Here is an 8,294-nt window from a genome sequence, read left to right as displayed (position 1 = left end):
ATATATATATATATATATATATATATATATATATATATATATATATATATATATGAACTTTTGAATTATATTAATTATAGTTTCTTTATTTTTATAGTTTACCTATACGTATATTTGTAGTCATTTTGTTAATACTTTCATTTATGTAGTATGGGACAAAGAAGAGAGTTAAGAAGGTAATTAGGGATTATTGGGCCATGTGTAGTTCCGTATTTGGACTTTGGTAACGTTGGATAATAATTTAGGAAGAGAATTAAGGGTCAAGCCCACCCTTTTGCTGGCAGTAATAGTAATCCCAATTAGGGATGCTTTATAAGTATTAAAGGAGAATATGATAATGAGGGGAAAAGTTAAAGGGAGCTTCTGACGGTGGTATTCCAAAGGCCATTGAATCGATTACAAAGCTTTTCAACCTTGTTTTCTCGAGATTCAAGGCAAACTAAATGTCCTCCAATTCGCAGTTTTCAGACGAAGCAACAGTACGCCCAACAATCGCAAACTTTAATTGTAGTTAATTTTCATTCAAGGTATTAATCTATTTTATGGCATAATTATTATTCTTTTGAAATGGGTATTCTATATGAGATTTCTAATTGAACAACGAGCTGGAGTTGGATATTTAAAAGAAAAAAAAAAAGTCTTTCACCTGTAGATTTATGATTTGAGACGTAGAACCTCGAGATATGCTCCTATGTTTGAGATTGGGTTGAAAATGGTAGAACATTTCATAGACTTTAATTGAAGATTTGAAAGGTAATCCGATGTCGGAATTCCATAATTTTTATATGGTTGAACTCGTATCGGAACGGGTGTTCGGATTTTGTGAGTTTTTCTTGGATTCGAAATGTGGGTCCCGCTGTTGATTTTTAACATGAATTTCAGATTTTAATCCGGAATATTAGTAATTTCATATGTAATTTATTCCTACGATTCGTATTGAGTATATTGAATTGCTTGTGACTAGATTTGAAGCTTCCAGACACGAATTTGCAAGGCGGAGGTTTATTGGAAGCTTGAATTTGGTTGCGAAATGAAGGTTTATTGGAAGCTTGCCTAACTTTTTGTAGGGGAATTTCCCCTTAGGTATTGAATCTTATGTGGAAATTGTGTGATTGAAAACCATGTACGCGAGGTGATGAGTATGTACGTGGTTTATATGTGCAAATTATATTGGTTAAAATTCGTAGACGCCCGTATGTATTTAATTGAAAATGGTTGACACTTAGTAAATCCTTGATTGTCATGCTTCATTCTTTGTTTGTCGATTTTGTATTTATATGATAATTTGGTGTGATTGTCGCTTGGATATTTATGTGAATTCCATGTGTTTGTTGATTTGATATTTCCTAGAAATAATTTTATTATGGATTTTCCATCCGCAAATAATTAATTAAATAAGTCCAGAAGAGGCATTAATATAATTATCGAAAATTTGGACTAAAGAAGGTGTTGTCCTATGATAAATTATTTTTCCATCTTTGTTGTTATTTTGGCGGTTTTATATATGTTGTGTGGAGCCTTGGGCTTTTCAGTGTGAAATTAATTGACTTTGTTGTATCTTTGGAATTGGTTGTGGCCTATGGGCAGTTTGTGATATGAATTATTGTATTATGTTGTTGTGATAATATTTCGTCTAAATTATTGTGTAATTTGAGTTATTATTATGAGGACATAAGGGTGGAATTCCATTGTTGATATTACGTGGATATAACGGTAGCATTTCACTGTGGTTATGTGTGTTGGGCTATTGTTTGCGCGGAGTGATAAGGGTGGCTATAGGAGTGATAAGGGAGGCTATTGTCGAGGATGATATGTGATGATGTGAGGCTATTGTGTTGATAATTATTATATGATGATGTGGGGATACTGTGCTGGTGATTTTATGTGATGTTTGTGATTCCTTCTATATATTGTGTAACTTGTTTTGTTAATTTAGTAAATTTGATAATAATTTGATACATGTTGAGATTGTGAGTATGTGGCTGTTGTCGGGCAAATTATGATATGGGCACGAGGTGTCGGGAAAATATTATGATTTTATTAATGGCACGTGAATTGTCCGTGCAGTTGTGATATGAAATGTGGGCACGAGGTACAGTGAGTAAATGATGATAATATTGGCACGTGAGTTGCCCGTGCGGTTGTGATAGAAATATGGGCACGAGGTGTCGTGAAAATATGAAAGTGGGTTGAGACCTTTATTATTTATAATTATGAAATGAGGCGTCACAATGTGACTTTTACTTGATAGAGTTATATTCAAAAAGTATTTATTCGAAAGAATTATGTTTGAGAGATATTTATTCGAAAGAATTATATTTGAAAGATAATTATTTGAAGGAAGTATATTCGAAATATATTGTGGGAAAAGATTATATTCCAAAGATTATTATTTGAAAAACTTATAGGTGAAAGATTTATATTTGAAGGACTTGATTAATTGGTTGTACTTGTATTCATTATTTGTTGAGCAATATTTATGGTGTTCTCGTTTTCCCTGCTTCTCATATCATTGGTTGATTATTGTTGTTATCATTACTATTTGTGTCCTATTACTATGTATGCTATTTTCCACAGGTTATTAGACTAGTGAGTGTCTTGACTGTACCTTGTCACTACTCTACCGTGGTTAGTTTTGATACTTACTGGGCACCGCTGTGGTGTACTCATACTACACTTCTGTATATTTTTTTTGTACAGAGCCAGGTATTGGAGATATCGGATTCGGTCAAAGTTAGAGTGTGATCGCAAGGATCCAAGGTAGAGCTGCTTGGTCGTCGCGGTCCCTTGGAGTCTTTCCATTTTATCGTACTGTCAATTATTATTCGAGCAGTATTGTATATTTGATTTCCTTGAGATTATTTCATGTATTCAGTTAGAGTTCGTGACTCGGTACTACCAGTCTTGGGAGGTTGTACAATTATTTTCTTATGTTGGTTTCGATTATCTATTTTAGAAAAAAAAAATGGCTTGAACTGTAGTTAAGATCGGCTTACCTAGTCTTAGAGACTAAGTGCCATCACGACGCCTGTGGTGGGATTTTGGATCGTGACAATTATTGTCAAGGAATTTTTACATTCCTATACACTATATGAAATTATATTACCCTCCCTACTCAAGTTTTACTATAATTACATTTTATATACCCAATTATCATTTATGTACATTTTAAGGGAATTAATGATAATAATTAGTGTCCTAAAATAATTCTAATGTATCTTACACTCCCCCAACGCTTCTCTCTCCACATCCCATCCCCCTCCCCCACGTATCTTGTACTCACCCACGATTTCGCCATTACAACCATTAAAAAACTTTGAAGTTTTGAATTCGAGTTTGGATTTTCAAAAAATATTATTTGTTTAAATTGGGTGTTGTTACAAAAAATTGAGAATTCTCTCTACGTTTCTCTCTATCTCTCAATCCCTAATTTCGGTAATGTAAAGCAAAGGAAAAGAGAGCATCAATTCCACCACTAATAGCCATTAAAGGGCTTTGAAGCTTTGAATAAGAATTTGGGTTTTCAAAAACCATTATTTGTTTGGATTGGGAGTTGTTGCAAACAATTGGGAATATGGTCTGGAGTTTATATCTCAATTTTGAGGGTGTTTTTGTGAAGATTGGACTTGATTTTGGCTGAATTTCAGTTTGAAACTCGAATAAGAAGAAGAAGAAGAAAAAGACATGACATACATTATACTTATGAAATTGTAGTAAAACTGTAGAAAAATTGTATTGTGTTGTTTATATAATTTTTTTTATTTAACTATTGTATGAAAGTTGAACAATATTGTATAAAAATTGCATTTAAGTTGTATGATATTGTAGTTGTATATAACTGAGTAGAAATAGTGTATGAAAATTGTAGATAAGTTGTATAATATATAATTAGTTGTATGAAATTTATTTTTACGATGTATAAACCAGATACAAAATATACAAAAGACATATTGTATAAAATTTGTATAAAAATTATATTTACGTGGTATGATATTGTAGTTGTATATAACTGGGTAGAAATAATGTATGAAAGTTGTAGATAAGTTGTATAATATAACATATACAAAAGACATATTGTATAAAAATTGTATTTAAGTGGTATGATATTGTAGTTGTATATAATTGGATAGAAATAACGTATGAAAGTTGTAATTGTATATCGATGTCTGTAATAGCTGAAAGACATTCAAATCTGCTTATCCTCCTTTTCGGTAAATGCAGTTGACAATTCCCTTGTGGGCATGGTCACCTATTTACCCAAAATAAAATTTTCATCGATCATATATCTAATTTAGTTTGTTGGAGTAAATAATTTTTAGTACAAATGATTTGAACGGCAAAAGATTAATTGCAATATTTATGTATGTACACGTTGTTAAAGGGGTTCTGTTCAGGCTCTGTTCAGGTTGTTAAAGGGGTTCTGTTTAGGCTCTGTTCAGGTTGTTAAAGGGTAACTATTACGTGTACGTACTTTAAGATTTAGTTTGCAGGAGTAAATAATTTTTAGTACATTGCAATTAATCTTTTGCACTAAATAATTATTTTATTTGGTCATGTTTAGGTTCTTAACCCCCTCAGCACTCCGTTTACTCGAGATATGGGGAGAAAGAGAGAATCTAGAGAGAATAGGGGAGAGGGTAGAGAGGAGAGGAAAAAGAAAAAGAGTGTAACTGAATCCCTTGATTGAAGGCACAAATAATAGATTGGGAGCCTGTTAAGGTGGATTATATATATTTTGTAAACAAAACTTGTTTATGCCGGGTAATTAACTAAACATGAATATTAAGGGTAATAGAGTTTCAAATAATGTATATGAATGAAAAAGAGGATTTTTACATTCCTATGTCATATAATAAACTATATCACCCTCCATGTTTAACTTTTAATATAATTAACTTTTATATACCTAATTACCATTTATGTACATTTTAGGGATTTTAATGGTATTAATTAGTCTCCTAATTTAACTCTACCATATATTCCCACTCCCCCTACGTTTCTCTCTCCAAATCCCACCCCTTCGCCCACGTATCAAACCACACCACACGATTTCCTCTTCAATCACCCACTATTTCCTCTTCTAAAACTAGCGAAAATCTATAACCCCTCCATTAACGTCTATTCTCAAGTTCTTTCCTCTAAAATCAGTCAAAATTTCTACTATTCTTCAAAGTTCATTCACCCATTAACGACCAGCTTCAAAGATTTTCAATGAAGAAGAACAGAGCTTCAAAGAAACAGCCCTAAAAAAGTTAAAGAAGCAGTTGTTCCTTCTTTCGATTTGGGTGTTTTATCACCACATTCACCGATAAAGCACGAAAAATCTGCTCATGCAAATGAAGAGAAGAAGCATAGGCTTTCCCCTCGTCAATCTAAGGCGGAAGCTAGAACTAAACAAAAACATGATTTTGATGCTGGTGAATCTTCGAGGCAAATCAATTCAGCGAAAAGGAAAGGCAAAGAGATAGATTTTGATGATGATTTTGTAGAAGATGAACCTGTCATTAAACCTACAAAGAAAGTTAAAGTGTCTCCTACTGTAAAAGCTACAAAAAAAAGCTCCTACTGTAAAATCTCCTAAAAATGTTCAACAACATTCATTGGTGAAGGTAAAAATTTAGTAATTTCAACAATAGTTTTTTTGTTTGTTTTAATTCTTAAAAGGCTCCATAATCTGTATTTTTTGTGGTTTGTAGATTATTTGTCTACATTGTGAAGATTAGTTGTAGTTTTCTGAATCTGTTTAAACTTGTGGATATATTATAAAAAATTGTAGTTATATTATATTTGTTTTTAACTGTATTATGTAGTTGTAGATATATTGTATGACAAATGTAGATATGTTATTCTTTAGACTGGAGCAGTGTATTAATAAGAGATTATTTATTTTTTTGTGCATAATGGATATTTTTTTGCACCTCATAATGTTGATTATGGGGTCCTTAGGTTTCAGACATTATCCGACCCTTTGTGAAGGTGAGGTGACTGGCAGATTAGCAAGGAAAAAAGGTGCACCAGTTGTGAACGAGAAAACACAAGTCTGGAGGAAGAAGAATTAGTTGCAATTTTTTTGTATGGAACATGTAGTTAAATTGTTTAGTTGCAGCTAGTTTTGTAGAAAGATAGTAGACAAGTTTATGAACAAGATTGTTGAAGTTTAATTGTAGCAGATTTGTGCTACAATTATTTTACCCTTTGTTTTTTATTTTATCCAGTATACTAGTTCGAATAATGGGGAAACATTCTGTTGTTTTTATATTCACTTGTTGAAAGTAAACAATATTTGATCTAATTATTGTTACTGGTTAACTCCTTTTCAACTTAATTATTATGTAGTTACTCTGTCAACTCCAGACTATGTAGTTTTTTGTAGATAAATTGTAAGGATCATTAACAACTATCAATGGGTGCTAGAGATGATAAAACAATTATGTATTATATATATATAAATCATTCACAAACCAATCAAGCTATGAAAGTATTAACTCAATACAGAATACTAATTAAATAAAACAATTTCAAACTAACTACATTAAGAGTTGAAGGTGCCTCAACTATTACACATCAAATATAATGTGGCATGCCGAGATAAACAATATATGTTGCCTTCAAGAGTCTCATTCCGATCCGAAACAACATACATATTTGATTTTTCACCATATGCATGTTTGAATTGCTCAGAAAACCACTTCCATGATGCGTCATTTTTTGAATCAACAACAGCATATGCCAGTTGCCTTTAAGTGCCATGTACAATTTTCACCAACACATACCAACAAGTAGTTACAAAATAAAAATAATTTAAACACTGGTATAAAAACTATAGATAAAAAAAATTGTTGTATCATAAAAGATTATATTCAACAATTTATATACAAAATAACTACAAACTATCTACAATTTTGTTAAACAATATCACAAGAAAAACTGAAGAAGTAAAAATTTACAAATAAACTACAAAATAAAAAAATAAAAAATTTGACCATTCATATGTTCCTACCTTCTAGCACTAGATCTTTTCACCCTAAATTGAAACTTGTTCATGACAGTATAGTGCTTCATTGCATTTGTAATTGTTTGCTTGTCTTGGTATACTTGGCCGACTTCAACAACACTTGGCGTACTTTCTGTTATTATTATACTTTCATATTCCACTATCGCCGGAGATGTTGGCATATCAATTAACTTCAGTGTTCCAGATGAACCTGCAATAAAATAAAGCTAAATACTGTTATGAACTATATTTTTGTAGATATTTTATAGTTAATTTGTAGAAATATTGAAATTCTGTATTTCATATTGAGCTACAAAAGATATGTAGTTTTATTGTATAAATATTGTAGATAGAATGTAATTCAATACTAATATATATATATATATATATATATATATATATAGAGAGAGAGAGAGAGAGAGAGAGAGAGAGAGAGAGAGAGAGAGAGAGAGAGAGACTTTGACATGTAGTTTTTTGTAGAAATATTGTAGATAAATTGTAGATCAGTAATATACAACCAAAATTCGATAGTAATGTAACAGAACAACTGTGTTCGAATTGGTGATACTCAATTCCAAATTGAAATCACGTACTGTTATACATAGCGGATATGTTCCTAAGCTTTTGTTTTCCTTTTTCGTCTCTATGTATACATGAACACCCATATCGTTCCTAATTTCCATTGGAGGACAATGTTCGTTGACAATGTATTTGATTTCTATCATTTTTTCGGATGTATCTATCATTAGATGCTCTGCTATTGTAGAATTCAATAGCCTATAACTTGCATCCTCGCCGATTACAATTCCATCGACCTGAAAGTCTCTATATCTCCCATAGCTATCCCAATGCCCATTCAGTTGAAGCGTAATTGGGATTTTCGACATAATTGCGTTTGTTACAGAAGAATTGTAGCTAATTTAGTCGCTTTTGATTTGTGAAATCAGAAAAATCAGTGAAATAGAGTATTGTCATAAAAACAGAGTAGTGAATTTTGGAGAGAAATGGGTGAAATTTAATACCGAGATTTGCGTTTGATAAAATCTGGAAGAATCCTTAATATCCCAACATTCGCGCGCCTATTAAAGGAATTGTATAGCTAACAGGATTCTGTGTTTAATGATTTGTTTATATTTTGTAAAAAAATTGTTAGCAGGGCGGATAATTTGCAAATTATGAACATTTTTCGTAATATAGTTTCCTATATGGTATAGGAAAAAAATTTCCATGAAAAAATTCCTATAGTCAATCACCTTCCGCACAACGAACGGGTCTAACTAGAAACGCTTCTGTTGGTATA

The 8,294-nt window shown here is 31.7% G+C and overlaps 1 long non-coding RNA gene across 1 annotated transcript; it reads left to right on the top strand.

The window, feature by feature from the left end:
- The first annotated feature begins 269 nt into the window (after positions 1-269).
- Positions 270-1,335, top strand: LOC109212055. Its single transcript, XR_002065804.1, has 2 exons — positions 270-527; positions 965-1,335. It is a non-coding gene; the product is annotated as an uncharacterized LOC109212055 (long non-coding RNA).
- Positions 1,336-8,294: the final 6,959 nt, after the last annotated feature.

Source organism: Nicotiana attenuata, unplaced genomic scaffold (genome assembly GCF_001879085.1).
Source record: "Nicotiana attenuata strain UT unplaced genomic scaffold, NIATTr2, whole genome shotgun sequence".
NCBI lineage: Eukaryota > Viridiplantae > Streptophyta > Magnoliopsida > Solanales > Solanaceae > Nicotiana > Nicotiana attenuata.
This window is presented reverse-complemented; position numbering and strand designations above follow the sequence as displayed.